This window comes from Varanus komodoensis, unplaced genomic scaffold (assembly GCF_004798865.1).
Source record: "Varanus komodoensis strain SLA01 unplaced genomic scaffold, ASM479886v1 scaffold14_1, whole genome shotgun sequence".
Lineage (NCBI taxonomy): Eukaryota > Metazoa > Chordata > Lepidosauria > Squamata > Varanidae > Varanus > Varanus komodoensis.
The window spans coordinates 26,311,862-26,327,781 of record NW_025335438.1 but is presented as its reverse complement, the minus strand read 5'-3'; the positions used below and the strand labels follow the sequence as shown (position 1 = coordinate 26,327,781).

Here is a 15,920-nt window from a genome sequence, read left to right as displayed (position 1 = left end):
GGACTGCCTGTACTTGAACTGATAAGAATAAACTTAATGAACAATAATGCTGTTCTGAATAGGTTGATGGGCAGGTGAACATTCCATACAGGATCCTTATCTAAAATTCTACATTGTTCAGACCATTGTAGTAAGACTTAGAAGACATGTTCAGACTAGATTGTGTTATATATAATATATAATATATATAATTATGTATTATTGAGGTACTTTATGTGATTTTTAATGAGATTGATACAGTGAATTATTAGACATATTATAAGAAAGGATCAAAGCATTAGAGAGCAATCCTGTGCATGGCTACTCCAAAATCTTTACTACTGGATGTAATGGGATTTCCTTCAGGATTAATATGCTTAAGAATGTCATCAGGACATCATAGTGATAGATGGTAGAATTATTGTTCTTTGCTCCTGAAGATGCAGGAACTTGCTTAAACTTGGATCTGGCGATCTTGTGCTGTCTTTGGCTGTCTGATCAATGCTCTTCTCTTTTCAAATGTTCCTGTACTCCAGGACTGTTCCTTTTATTTTCTGGCCTTGCCCCTTTACCATACCAGAAAGATTTGGAATGTGGCTTTCATTTTCCCTCTAGGTGGCCACACACTAGTCAAACAATGACAGTGCTGCTTCTGCAATGACTTCATGTCCTGTGCCCTGTTAAGTACTAGTAAGATAGGTGAAACTTCGCCTTTGCACAGGCTCCCCTAGTCAGAATACCAAAGCTTGTCACTGCCTGCAAAATCAGGGAAGGAGAGGCCAGAGGTGTGCAGAAAGAAAAGGGTTTCATTCAGAACCTGCCTGAGAAGTGTGGCTCCTTTGTCTTTGAGCCTTAGATAACATCAGTCTTCTGTTTGGAACCCAAACAGAGCCTTGTTTTGTTTCATTTTTTAAAGCTTTGGCTATTTCCCCATTGATTATAATGGCAGGAAGGATGGACAAATGGCTAAAACCGAGGCTATGTAGCAATGGGGACAGCATACAAAACTTTAAATAAATAAATAAATAAATAAAACTTATAAGTGTATTTTACATTCTCAGTGTGTATATGTATTTGTAGAAGAGTTTCTGTGTGCTCTATGTTTCTGTGCTGTATGCTGAAAAGAAGAAAGAAAGTGTTGCTTGTGTTTGTGTGTTCTACTATGGCTGTTTCTAGAAAAGCACATAAGATTCTTTGTGCTAAGATATTTAAGATACATTCTTGCATTGTTGTCATACATAAAATAAATGTGTGCACATGTTGAAATTTAATAGCCTTTTAGTACAAATGCTGTACTGATAGCCGAGTGGTACAAAAAGGAAACCAATAAATAAATAATAAATGAGTTCTGTGTTGAGGGCAGAAATGACCCTTTAGCTGCAGGTTCATCATGACTGTGCAAACTGAACCAGTACAATAGCCCAAGAAAATAGGCAGTTGTAACAAGGGTCCTTCACAGTGTGTTCCCTGTATTCTATTAGATGTTAGCCCTAAAGCCCTGTGGCTTAAGCATTCTTTCTCAGAAATCAGTCCAAGGTCAGTGCGATGATCTTCCTAGAATTGCAGCCTTAATTATTTGCAGAGTGCATAAAAATCAGTGATTTTTTAAATAAATTTTTAGGAACATCTATCTAAAGATAGTTTTCTCTTTAACATACATTATATAGTCCAAAGGTTATTCATAATGAAATAAGGATTAGTTTTTAATTGTGTGGCAGGAGGCTGTATATTCATTCAATGTTTCCATTTTTCGGTAAATACATTTCACTAACCCATTTGCAATGTCATGCTCTTCCAGAGGTTTCTGAAAGATTATTGGATAATTTTTCTATCTAGAAGATTTTATCACAGATGCTTGGTTTTACAGTTCTTCAAACTGAATTTGTGTCTGTAGAGTTCACATGCCTCTTCTTTACAGCAAAAATGTTACCAAGTAAATACACAGAGTAGAGAAAAAACCTTAATCCCATTGTTCCTTCGCAAATCTGTGTACACAGAATCAACTCACTACCTTTTAAGTGCTAAGGTTTTTTTAAATCATAGAAGACTGTTGTGAGTGTAATAGATCTGCACAAGAAGCTAAGTGTGAGGAGGGAAGGACACGCAGTAAAAATGAACTCTTTTAGCAGCATATTCCTCACGTCTTTGGATTTTTTGTGTATTGCAGCCTGAGGTTTATCATATTATTCTTTCCTTGGAGGAGAAAACCTATAATGGCAGCAGGCTGCAAAATACAGATTTCTGTGTAGTTCCTCTACCTATGGTTAAGGCAGGCATGTGTACAAATTATGTAGAAAGCCGTGATTTAAATCAAGTCTTACTGTCTAGTGATTTAAATCATGTTTTAAATTGATTTGATTTAAATCAAATCCACCCTCATAATTTGTATAGTCTGGGGTGAGCAAACTGTAGGCTGCATTCTTGTCATTTCACAGGCTGTGGCCTGTGAAAATGGGGAGCTACCCTTTCTTTCCCCCTTTGCCTAGCTTGGCAGCAACACCAGGACAGTCATCTCCACTGGAATTATTGCTGTGGGTGTGGGAGGTGAAGGCCATATTGCTGCCTTTCTGACACTGCTGTATTGCTGCTTCCATGCAGCTAATAGCTACAGTGCTGCTGTGATCCTCCACTTGATGTTTCCCAACTTTAGTAGCTTGTCTCATCCCAATAAAGCAAGAATTATGTTCTTCCATTGCTAATAGTGGTGAAGAACACTAATTGCCTTCTACTTTCCAAAGAACCCATCTTCTAGTCCCTTTGTGCTTATACATGAATAGGTTGAAGTAAAACTGCATGTGCATATATATGCATGAGGATGCCCACCCCTGACCTAAGTTAGGGATCTTTGTAACAATGAGGAACAGCTATCTGTTGAGATACGGTTGAAAGTATGGTTTGTAATATAGGTACAGCACTGCCTCTTGGTGGCTGTGTACTAGCCAAGATGAAGAAGGGTGCTATCTGCCCCTCCAATAATGATTAGTGCTCTGTCACCACTGATCAGATGGTTAGTACTGACAGAATATATCCAGAATGGGGGTGCTGAGAATAAAGAGCAGGGACATAACCTGTGGACTCAGTGCAACCTTGAAGTCTTCATAGATGGAAAATACTTTAGCACTTCCCAATTTCCAGGGGTAAGCAAGCTGCAGCAGCAACAAAAACAAAAAGCCCAAGGTTGACTAAGCATGCTCAGTAGTCACAGCATGTTGGTTGTTGGCTGGAAAAGAGAAAAGAAAAGCGGGGGAATGGAAAATGGAGGTTGGGAAAGTTTACTAGAGAAGGGCAGAGCTGGCTGAAACCCCAGGAAGGAGCAGTACTCCTATGGAGTGAGAATGCATCAGAACTTTTTGTTGCAGATCCTGCATACAGGCACAGTAGGGACTGAGAGCATCTTTTCATCATTAGAAGAATGGTCTTGCTGTGTTACTTCTTAAGGTTGTGGGAAGTAAATTAGATACTCATCTGAAGTACTTGTCAGAGTTTTCTTTTCTATGCATTGTGGTTTAAAAAAAATCCTCAGTTATATTTGCATTAAGTAGATCAGTCCACTGCTGTGAAATAATGCCTTTTCTTTTGTAATCTCAGCTGGAAAGCTGTTGCAAAAATCATTTTGATGGCTGGTTATTCTAGCTGCATCCATTTTGAAGAGAATGTTTTGTGTCTTGGAGTAAAATCCAACTCTCTATCTGCTTGGCACAGCTTGTGACCAGGAACACATTCTACCAGTTCTTTGAAGATCAGAACGCTGGTTTCTGAGTGCAATTCAGGAATTTTGTTTAATCCTCCCCCACCCCACCCAAAAGCTCTGGATGATTGATTATGACTTTGCAGTTTCTCTCTCTCCACCCTTATTTTAAGGACAACTGAAGCTCTGCCATTAGCATATGACGCTCATGGGGAGCTGACTGGGCCAGCATTCTCATCCTACAGTGTTGAAACTTCTTTAGCTTCTGACCTTTTTTGAGTCTGGAATCTGTCTCATTTGTACAATGCGACCATAAAAAAGCACATCAGAAAAGGCTGACTTTGTTGAAATCGGTGTCATACTGTTTGCATTTTATGGAGCAATTTGAATCTGAGGTATCTTGAATAAAGGCACAACTGTAGGCATATATGCTTCAAAGTGCTATCTTCCAAGTTCATAGAATCATAGAATGGTAGAATTGAAAGGGGCCATGAAAGCCATCAAGTCCAACACTCTGCTGTTGCAGGACTTCAGTTTACACCATCCCACTCAAATAGCTATCCAGGTTCTTTTTTTAATGTCTCTAGTGTGGGAAAGCTCTGGGCAACTGTTTCCATTGTCATATTGGTCTGACAATGAGGAAACTTTTCCTGATATCTAGCTTTGACCCAGGTTGTCACCCCTTGACTTGATTATTCCTTGTCCTACATTCTGGTATCAGCCAGAAGAGATCTTGACATTCCTCTTTGTGACAGCCTTTAAGGTACTTATAGAGGGATATCATGTCCTGCCTCAGTCTTCTCTTATCAAGGCTGAACATGCGCAGTTCTCCCAGTCTCTGCTCTAAGGGCAGTGTTTCTCAAACCTGGATCATATTTGTTGTTCTCCTCTGGACTTTTCCTTTTTTTTTTTTTTGCATCTTTCTTTCTTAAATCTTGATGCCCAGAACTGGACACAGTATTCCAGATGGGGTCTGACTAGTGAGGAGTATAGGGGAACTACTACTTTTCTTGATTTAGAATTAATACATCTATTAATGCATCCCAAAATAGCACTTGCCATTTTGGTGGCTACATTTTACTGTTGGTTCATACGTAGCATGTTGTCCACAATTATTCTAAAGTCTTTTCCAGTTCTGTTGAGCCATATGTTCCCCATCTTGTATCAATGCATTTGGTTTCTATTTCCTAGGTGGAGGACTTGGCACTTGTCCTTACTGAATCTCATTCTGCTTCAGCCCAGCGTTCAAGTTTATCAGAATCGCCCTGGATCTCATTCTGTCTTCTAGGGTGTTTACTACTCTACTCAGTTTTGTATTGTCTGCAAATCTGATTATCTTTTCTTGTACTTCCTCGTCTAAATCATTAATAAAGATGTTGAAGAGCACTGGGGCCAGAACTGAACCCTGTGGCACCCCACTAGTTACCATCCTCCAATTTTAGAAGATGAAGTTGATGAGTATGCTTTGTGTCCAATTTAGCAGCCAATTTTGGATCCACCTAATAGTTTTTCTGTCTAGTTCAGAAGACCTACAACTCCTGGCATGCCTCCTCACTGGAGCATGGTTCTGAATTTGCATAGGATTTCATCACAGAAGAAGCAACACATAGAAAGCTAACATCTCTGCTCACACACATGCACATGAAGTCAATGTATAGAGGGGACCTCTGCTCAGATAGATTAGTCCAGTTCTGGTGGAGTGGGATGTGGGGCAGAGGACTTGGCAGGTTCAAGGTTACATAATGAAGTTTCTCAGGCAGACTGAGAGTACCAACCTGCCTTAGAAAGGGAGAGATGCTTTTCAGAAGCAGAGGGGATGCAGGGTGAGTTCCTTTACCTGGCCAACTGACAACAGGTGAAGCAAGCAGACCAGTTTCTAAGTGTCTGGTATTTCCCCTGTCTAGCCTGCAAGCAGCAGGAGCTGCCTGAGGGTGGAACCAGGGAGGAAAAAAAGGGAGGTTTCAGTTTAGGGTCATCTCTTACACTGGCTGATACTTTCCCCACATTTCAAAGAAAAAGCTACTGAATTTATATGCTACAGTTTTAATAAAAGGAGTTTTCTTCTAGGGTTTCCTTTTGAGCCTGCTGAGAGGGAGAAAGGGAAGTGCCATGCTCATGACAACCCCCAATTTTTGGCCATGTACCACTTTCACAAGGAGCTGCCCACTGCTGATTCTACCCCATTCTCTTGACACAAGTCTTACTTGATCTGACCTCATGTTTGCTGTCATATCAGAAGATCTGGAAATCATGTGTTCAATTTTTTGCAGTTTTTATTGGTTTTATTTTATTTGTCTCTTGCAATGTCATTTAGGCTGCATCATCCAGAGCTTTCAAAGTGACTAATAAAGGTGGTGATAAAATAATATGTTATTGTTGTTACTATTTTGGATACAAATCCCACTGCCAAAATAAGACTGAGAAAATAAGACCATTTTAATCTGGAAGCTTCCAGATTAAGGGGTGTGTGTGTGTGTGTGTGTGTGTGTGTGTGTGTAATTGTACAATACCCTACCTTAAAATGGACTTTTCTGCCCAATCCTTGTAAGGCTTAAGTATTTTCTTAGTGCTTTCCCCCCTTTTTTCTTACCTCACATACAGTCTGTTAATGAGCAAAAGACAGATCTGCTGCAGAACACCGTTTGACTGGTAGTCTTAGGAACTACCCCTCTGGAAACATGGAGTGTCCCTGTGGAAAGCATCTCATAACCAGGGCATCATGACTGGAAAAAAAGACTTGTCATCTTATTTCTTCAGGTGGCTACACGTGGAGTAGAACTCCTTCCTCTATCTGGCTATAACTTAACGTATTCTTATCAACCTTGAACCATCAGAATGGGTCACTCTTTGTGAAGGAAAGCACAAAACAATCTGCATAGAAGGGAATAATAGGTCTCTTCTAATGTGTGGCCAACCCTATTGGGAAAGGATCTAAATAAAGACTCCTGTCATTCCCTGACTTGCAGATTGCTCTTGCTCTTCACAAATGCTAGGCTCTGGAAATAAAAGAAAGGGGTAAATGGATAAAGCAGCTGCAAGCCAGCTGTTCTCCTGAATCATCTTGTGCATGTTACTTCCAAGTTGCCCAAGGGCATTGACAGGCCATATAATGAACTCAGTTTCTTAAATTCTGAATAAATGCCTTATTATTTAACAAGCAGGCACTCAATGTATGAGAGCTAAGGTGACAGTGAAGATCTGCCAGACATCTTGAAAGGGAGGAGGTAGTCATGCAGCCTATGATTCTGGTTTTGGGAACTTGCTCTACATTTTGCTGTCCCCCAACTCAACAAGCAGACCTATGAAGAAGGAGCTATCCCTCACATCCACTCTTCCAACAGCCAGGTGCCACTGTTGCTAGGCAGTCTTGTTGCCAGGCAAGAGAGTTGCTGTGAGAAGAAGGGGGTGATTATTTGTTGTTTATTATTTTATGCTTTTTTTTTACCCTGCCCTTCTGTTCATGGAAGCATGACATTCATTGTAAAGGAAACACAATGCAGTTTAAAGAAGATGGTTAAAAAAAAGATTCAGCCTAATAGGACATTCATTAAAAAAATCCATGAGACATAAATTTTATAGTAAGTGCTCTAGAAATAAAAATGTTTTGGTTGCTGTTTAAAAGATTCCAAGAAGGAGTCTAATGAATTTCCTTTGGGAAGGTATTCCTGAACTTTATTAAAAATGCTAAAAAGACTGCATCCACTAACTCACTTGCCAAATGTGAGCGCACATGTACACATGTTAAAGGCTAGATTGCAATGAGTAGGGTACAGATGTTAAAGCCTAGATTATATGGAAATAGACACTACCTGAGGCAATGAGATCCCAAGTAACACTTTTGGTAATGTAATTTCTCCTGTCTGTGTGCAGCATTTCTCATGCGCAACAGCTGGACAAGCACTACTGCACCCAGGATCTCCAGCTGGTTGGCATTGGTTTCCGTGAGATAGCCATGTCCTTGAAAGCAGAGTAGCTTACAAGAGGGATCTGCCTTTTTAACCTAAAACAAGCAAATTAAACCAATGAGAATGTTCCTGTCAGTGGTGCTAAATGGTCTATCATGGGCACCCAACAACATTTTAAAATGCCAGTTTATGGGCCTGTTTGCCCTAAATACAGGAGAAGCTTCTACTTTTAAAAAATGAGTGTGCAGAAAAGGGAATTAAAAAGTGCACTTTCCCCTAGCTTACCTCACCACACTCAACTGCTCTATGTAATTTCTCCTCACTACAGTTCTGACAGGGGAGCACAAATAGTTGCAACCTGTTTTTTTATGCAAGGTCTCTTGTGGCCTTAGCAGCACTAGGAGAGTGGGAAATGGAGCAAGAAAAGTTTTTCTTGGCATGAAGATGAACATTGGAGGGTGAAATATCACCTGAGTAATTTCTTTCAGCAGCTGTAAAAGGCATGGGAGTTCTGTGAAAAGCAGGCTGTAATAAAGGGCAACATGTTCTGTCCTTGCTCATTGCCAGGTAATCAGGGACCTCCATTTTGATGACAAGTTGCACTTTAAGCTTTTTTTTTTTTTTTAAGAAGCAGTTTTAAGGAGTCATTTCAGCTTATTTGGTTTCTAATCTAGCTTTCCTCTCTGAGTACCTATTCACAGTCCTGACAGGGAGTCAATGGAAAACATCTCTACCCAGACTCAAACATTTTTATCAGTAGACCATATTTGAGTGGAATGGGAAGAAAAGTGGAAATAGAGGGGTCCCCCCCACCTCCCGGGATCGCTGATCACTTGATTCCTTTCTCTTCTTTTGCTTCCTTTTTCCTGGTTTTGAAGCACACATACTGTAGTACATTATGTTTAGCCTTGGGCTTAGTTATGCCTTTCTTCTGATAGTTCCAAGATGGAGAATCTTCTGTCTTTTTGTCTTTTATACCTTCTATTCCACCAGTAGACTAAAATTTGTTTCACATGTTATATTCCCTGCATTGTCACAGCTTCTAAAATGTGAAGATAGGAAGTTGCCTTATATTGGCTCACACTTTTGATTCATGCAGCCTAATGTTGACACTGACTGGCAATGGCTGCCCAAGTTTTTTTCAGTCACATATGGAAATGTGAGGGAGTACATCTGGGACCCTGTACATGCAAAGCAGGTGCTTTTCCACCAAGCTACAGATCTTCCCATAACATGGAATTATTTCATTGCTAAGAGATATCCTGCACTTTCAAAGAGACAGTCTACTTGATAGTGGTCATCTAGGTAGTAAGAGCATAACACTGATGGGTAATGGCCACTTACCAGTTAAACCAATTGAATACACATGGGTGGTATATCCTCCATTTAAAAATGTGAGTTGGTGCTTTGTGAGACCTAGCTTGGTCTAGAATTAGGAAATGCCATGGAGTTTTAAATCAGTTTTAAACCTCCTTTTAAATCAGAGAAATAGAGCCAGAATTTTTCTTCTTTTCAATACTGATTAAGAAATCCTCTTGAGCCTAGTTAAATTGTTACCACAGTTGTGTGATTTTTTTGTAATTCAGACCCACAATATTCTAACAATGTCTCTATTAAGCAGGGGCATTAACCTCTTTCCACCTGAGGGCTAGATTTGGAGAAGCATTTCACTGGTGGTCAGGGCCAAAAAAGTAGGACCAAAGTGCTATGTATTGCAGTATATTTTAGTTCATACTGCCAGTAACTAAGCTTTAGGAGAGATGTTTCAACCTTTTAGGATAGTGGAAAAATCACATAGAAACTGAGAGATCACCCAACTACTGTGGTTTAAGAAAGAGGCATGAGGACTGTATCATGGCTACCTGGGAAATTTCAGAGGGCCAGACTGGGCCCCCAGGTTGGCTGGATTTAGTAGGCAGTTTTGAGGTTCTGCACCCTGACAAATAGGAGCCATGTTGGGGGTTGTCTTTCCTTATCACAATGGGGCTGTTCCCACTCTGTCTGGAGAGAGACAATCATAAGTGAAGGGACAGTGTCATTCGCTTTGCCTGCATAGTCCTCTGTCTGGATATTACCAAAACACTGCTGAAATGCAACCTGGATTTAGCATATTAATTGCACATAGGTAAGCCAAAGGTAATGGCTTAAATTTTTCTTTATCAATTTTAGGAAAAACAAAAACAAGAATTAGAATCATAAAATGTCTGGTTAGAGAGAAAATTAGAGAAATAACCTGAAGCACTCTTCTTAGTGATAGGGTGGAGAAGGGCATAGTATTACCCAAAAACATACAGCAGAGCCAAAAGCTCATATAGCTGCATGCTTGGAATCCACAGACCAGGTTGTGCATCTTTCTTTGCTGCCATGTTTGCAATATTTTTTATTTGTTGTCTTGTCTTAAGTCTGTTGGATATTGTTGGTTTTATTATATTCTATTTGGTCCTGGATACTGTATTATTTACATTGTATTCCTCCCTGGAATGAATAGTGGTATATTGTGGTATATGATGTGGTATAACAATGGTAGATGATGAACAGTGGTATAGAAATGTTTCAACTAAATAAATGACAGTGGTTCCTTGCAAAGGTTTACATGCTAATACTCAAAGCAAAAGCTAACTATGTTTCATATTCTGTTAATACGCTGTGGTTCAGAATGTACCTATTGCACAAGGAACAGTTTGCAGGCACATTGTCTTACAGTAGCCTCACTGTTTGGTGTAGGTTTAGAGCAGATATTGCATAAAAGACCAGTGTTAATCTATCAAAAGAGACTTTCTGGGGTTCAGAGCTAGAGGATCAATCTTCATAACTCCAGGGATTAGTTGTTTGTATCCAGTATGCAGTGGGGAAAGAAACATAAGAGGTTGAACCGATCTCTTCTATTCTGTTTTCCATATTCTCAAACACAGCTCTGCTGCTGGAGATTCATTCTGGAGTAGAATAGTGATAGGGGTATTGCTCCTATGGGCCCTAGATAATTTGAAGTCCCAGATTCAAGATCAGAAACTAGGTCTCAAACTAGGATTCTGTGTGCCAATTCCCTCACCCCACAACAGGTACAGAAAGACCTCTCCAAGGTTGGCAAAGTGGCCTTGGAGAGAGAAGATAAAGGGATAATTTCTGTGAGAAGCTAGAAGAGGGGCAATACACAGAGGCCAGTGTCTATCCTGTGCCCTCCGCAGTTGCTTTCCTTCTCACTTCGACTAGTAAAAATGCGGAACAGGTGGTGCAGGGAGCCAGTTGCTGATTCTCCCTCTGCATAGGATGCTTATAAAACTCCAAGTTCAGTGGCTTACAAGCATTGAGGGCGCAACCCACAGTACTATGCCATAAATTATACCCTGCATCTGTTGTTTGATATTTTTTTTAGTTAGAAAGGGCTCTGTTTGTAGTTGGCAAAAATTCTATCTTCTGCACTAATCTCAAAGATCTTTTGTTACTTTTTACTCTCTAAGGGAAAATAGCTGTTAAGTTACTGAAGAGTGATGAGAATCACATATACTCCATTGATTCTTTGTGTAGTTGCTTCTTACTTACTTTCTGTGAAAAAAGTAGTACCTCAGTTTATCAAAAGCATGATTTTTTTCCAAGTTGAATACACATATTTTTGCAGGGAAACAAGTCCTTTTGATTTCAGTAGTACTTACTTACAAGTAAATCTCCATAAGAGTCCCCCCCCCACCCCCAGTGTGACTGTCTTGTTCTTTTTCCTCATTTTTGACATTGGCCTTCACCATTTCCAAGTGAAAATGATGAGTAACTCTTTGTAATGGTAGGAAAGACAACAGCTGCTTATCAGGAGGATTGGATTACCTGTATGCCACTGAAATAGATGGGTGGCAAGTTGCTTTCAGTTGTTAATAACATAAGAAAAGAGCATTTGGAGGTAAAGAGCATATGATGTTTTGATGAGATTTTGGAGGAAATATATTGAAAGTTATAGATGTGATAATAAATGTAAATGAGAGTGAATAGTTACTTGCTTCCATGGAAATAAAATGAAAGATGGTTGTGACCCCAGCTATTGGGTTGGATAGAAATGAAAATAGTAATAGATTCTAACAACACAATAGCCAAATTGTCTCTTTAACTACAAAAATGCCTATTTCCTTTACTCAGCATTTCATACCATTTCTCTGCTGTTTAAAGTACACTCAATAATAATAATAATAATAATAAAACAAAATATAAAAACACACAGTAACAAAGTGGAAAGTCATTTCCAACAATCATTTTCACAAGGAAATTTTAAGAACTGATCTTAAAAATTTGCTCAACAATAACTTGTACAGTGAAATCAAGAAATCCTTAGTCTTTCTGAAATGCAATAGAAATGCAATTTTCAGCTGCTGAAATCAGAGAAAAATGACCTGATTACAGTAGATGTACTTTCCCATAATGAAGGTATGATCAGATGGTCAAGTTAAGGGAGAGCATCTGGGAATGCTGACAGAGCACTACAGCCACAGTAGTATTCCATTGCTTAGACCAGTTTTTGAAAATCATTTTAATTAGATTTTATAGAGGGAAAATCCCTGAAAATGAGAGGCTGTAAAATTTCACTGAAGTCCTGAGGGATGCTCATGGAACCCAAGGAGTCCGTGTAATCCTGCTTGAAAACAGAATGAGTAAGTTCACCCAGCATGGCAACACAGCCATGGTTGGTCCTCCTGCTGGTATTCCAGGAGAATTGGTTGCTGAACCTGTCTTGCCTCTTCTCTCTGCTGTGATCATAATCTCTTTTGTGATTGCTGTGACTCCTCCCCCTTTATTTTTGGAGAAAGGCAGCCCGTGACAACATCTTCAAAGTGTCCAAGAAGCACATTGGAAGCCTTCACCGGTTAGCCACCTTTTCCGTGTATGCAAGGATACTTCCACTTTTTTAATTGGTTGGTAGCTCAGACTTTCTCAAGTGTGCAGCTCTGACTTCCTAAAATTTGAAGCTTTACCTGGTCAATGCCCTGGTAGGTGTCTGCTGGCAACACAAGTACTATCTGTAGACATTGAGAAAGCCAGACTTCCAAGACATTGCTTTCATTTGGCTGCTGACAAACTGTGAGCTGTCAAATGAAAGCAAAGCCATGAGCAGATCTTTGCTTGCAAAATGGGATGATGAGCAGATCACTGCCTTCACAGTGAAATACTCTAGATTTAAGGTTGGAGCTGACAGTTATCAGCATCCTCCACTTTCCTGAGACTCCAGGTGTTTGGAAATGTACAAAGTGCAGCCCAGCCCATTTATGGAATTATCACTGATGGTGGCTCAAGTGAACTTGGCATGAGTAGCAAGGAACTTGTTTGCCACTTCTCTGGACCCATGATGGGGTTGTTCTCCCAAGTTCGGAGGGGATGACAATCCATAGTTGTTGCAACAACCCTTAAAACAAGACATAGATTGGCAGGGTGACTTTTTGCTCCTGAAGAAGCAGCCTGGCAGGAAGTGGTCTGGATTTGCATGATAACCCACAGTGACTGGTTACCCATGATGGTTTGTCATATTGTCAAAACCCAGTCAAGGCATTTCTCTGAGTGAGGGTTATCTCCCCCGCCCCCCCAAGACCTTAGCCACATATTTTTAAAAGAGGTTTCACTGAAAAATATAGAACTTTTTTCAATAAATATTTTAATATGCAAATGAAAGTGCTGCATGTGAATAGACGTTCAGAGGTAAAAGAAGTAGAAAGCAACCAGGAAACTGGTCAGAAAGAAAAGGTATGATTAGACTGACCGAATCTTGAAAATGTTTCCAGCTCAGTGGTTCTTTGTGAACTCAATCAGGAGAGTCAGTTCAGACAAGCACCACAGCTTTGAGCCACTTCTTTTGTACAGATCTAACAGATTTTCAGATCAGTGACAGTGTAATGTTTTGGTTTAGTGATATTTATCCAGCCTAATTAGAAAGGTATGATAGAAAAATGAATGTAAATTGCCCTCAAATCTGCGAAACTGCTGAAAGGAAATTAAGTTAAAAACAAGTAATTTGGTGGAAGAGGTGGGAAGCTAGCATGATTTCACAAGCCATTGAGACAAAATATAATAAAATCTTTATAAGAATAACAACATTTTCTTTCTGTGCTTCAGTTCTGCAATGCAGGAACAAAACAGAGGAAGATGAAGCTAATAGAGCAATTTCGAATCAAGAAGCTATCAGACACCAGCTCTCTTCCAAACAAAATAAGAGGATACCTTGGTGATTTGGGTAACTAAGTTGGAAATACATATAGTGTGGATTTCCTAAAGGATTTATATGGATTTATTTATAAAGGATTGATATGCTGAATAAAAAAATAGTTCCCTGACTGTCTCATAGGCCATACTGTGGATAGGTTGAAAATACGAACTTTTTAAAACCATCAAAACACAGAAAAGGGTTGTGGAAATCCTCCACCAAGCTGTGACTTTAGGTATTTTTAACATCTTAGCTTCATGTTTCTGCATCATTTTAAATAGTTCCACAGCTTATTTTATTTCACCACCACACACATGTGTTCACATTGAAACATGTAAATCATAACACATGTTTACAAGGAGTTAACTGTTGCATTGATTTGTAACTCAGCTTAGTTCAAAACTGATTGTACATGCAGATTTACAGTAGCATTGTTAAACATATTTCAATGTAAGACTGAATTCAGTTTTGAAGAAGCTATGGGGAGATGCATTCCAATGATGATCAAGGTCCTGGTCTATGGCCTAAATAGCAGGACAGGGCCTAAAGCAGGACAGGGCCTAAATACCAAAAATGCCAAAGACTCTTACTGCCAGTAATCCAACTTGAGGAGAGTATTTTCAACGAAATGATCAGTGGTGAAGAGAAAGGCAGTGATGCTGGAAAAGGGATGTGGCCATCTTGGAGTCCCAGAGGGTTGGATAGGGACCTGGTCTACAGGTTTTTCTACAAACTGTACAGATGGTCGAAGTAGCAGAGAAAAACTAATCCAAGATGAGAACATTCTTCTTTTATGGGTGTTCTGCCATATTCAGGTTAAGCCTTTTCTAAACAAAGACTTGTTAAGATACTGGAGCAGCAATCCTATGAATGCATACTGTGCAGAAAGCTCCTCTGGACACAGTGACTAGGTTTGCATGGCCTCAAAGCCATGTTTTTCAAACTTGCCACAAACAACAAGGTGACCTCCTGCGCCTGTAAAGTCATGGCTTGTTGTGGGGTTTTGTAGCCAGGGCTTGTTATGTTATCTGAACTACAGTATTGAGAGGCCACCATAGTAAGAAATGGAATGGGCCACTTTCTTCATGGTCCCTTCCAGAGGAAGCCCTGGAGAATATGTCCACAGCAGGAAATATGAGCTACATTTGCTCAAGGAAGGCACATTACTTGCTTCAGAGGAGACCAAGTGGAGCACAGCTTGTCCTTGCTGCTGGTGGTTTCCTTTTATATCATGTCGCACTGTAGGATCAAGGAAATACTGTGTTTTCTTTAAAAAAAATCTTTGTCTAAAAATACTATCTGCTTTATAAAAATAATACTGTCTATTTAAGACAGTGGTTTGGTATGAAGCCTAAATATTTAGACTACTGGAATAGGACCTTGTTCAAATCCTCACTCAGGTGATCCCTGTCAACAACTTTGCAGAGTGATGATCGCGGAGCCTATTTTTCTGGTTGGTATTGCTTTTATTTGGAGGAGGTGGTGGGGATGTGGAAATGGACTTTACTGAAGCCAAGGCTGTTTACTGAGTTCAGGCTATCAAGGGCTCTGTTTGCTTCCTGCTGTTTAGGGACCTTCTGCTTAGCAAAATATTAGCCCATTTAATGGCATATTGAACAAAAACACAAATGTGACTATATTGAGCTTGGTAGCTAAAACAAACTGTTTTCAGCAGATGATTAAGGAATGCTTAATAAAGGTAAGGTGAACAGTCAGTGTGTGAGTGAATGAAACATTTGCAGACCACATGCTGTTCTAACATTCCTTCTCTGGGTTTTTTTTATTTGACCATATGTTACCCACTTTGCATTTTGTTGTTGTTGTTCTTTTTGCCTAGTCTTGAATGTGCAAGTGTTAATGGGAACTGGAAAGCACAAATGGGATAGTAATTGAATGTCCATTGTAGCTAATGTAGGTGCTGTCTTCAACTAGGCTCTTTTTGCCTTGCTGACATGCAAATCCTGTGAAAAAATTAGGAATGTGACAATGGCATACCAAGCAGCTCTAAATTTTGAACAGATGATTAGCTACTGTACTGAAAAGCTGGTATCCTCCCATCTCAGTTTTGAGTAAAGGTTATAACTGTAAATCTTTCTTTTATTACTGCAGATCGCTTGTGCATCTAATTTTAACTATGTTTCTTTATAGACCTCTGGTTACCCACTTGCATGAAACA

The 15,920-nt window shown here is 39.6% G+C and overlaps 1 protein-coding gene across 7 annotated transcripts in view; it reads left to right on the top strand.

Moving 5' to 3' along the window:
* The window catches only part of GREB1L (GREB1 like retinoic acid receptor coactivator), a 209,339-nt gene that overhangs the window by 35,723 nt on the left and 157,696 nt on the right, over window positions 1–15,920 (top strand). Inside the window, exon 2 of one of the 7 annotated variants that reach the window (XM_044424232.1) lies at window positions 13,657–13,774. The exons of the other annotated variants lie outside the window; for them this stretch is intronic. The gene's annotated coding sequence lies outside the window, so the exon portion shown is untranslated. The remainder of the gene's footprint in view (window positions 1–13,656; window positions 13,775–15,920) is intronic. 7 annotated transcript variants of the gene reach the window in all.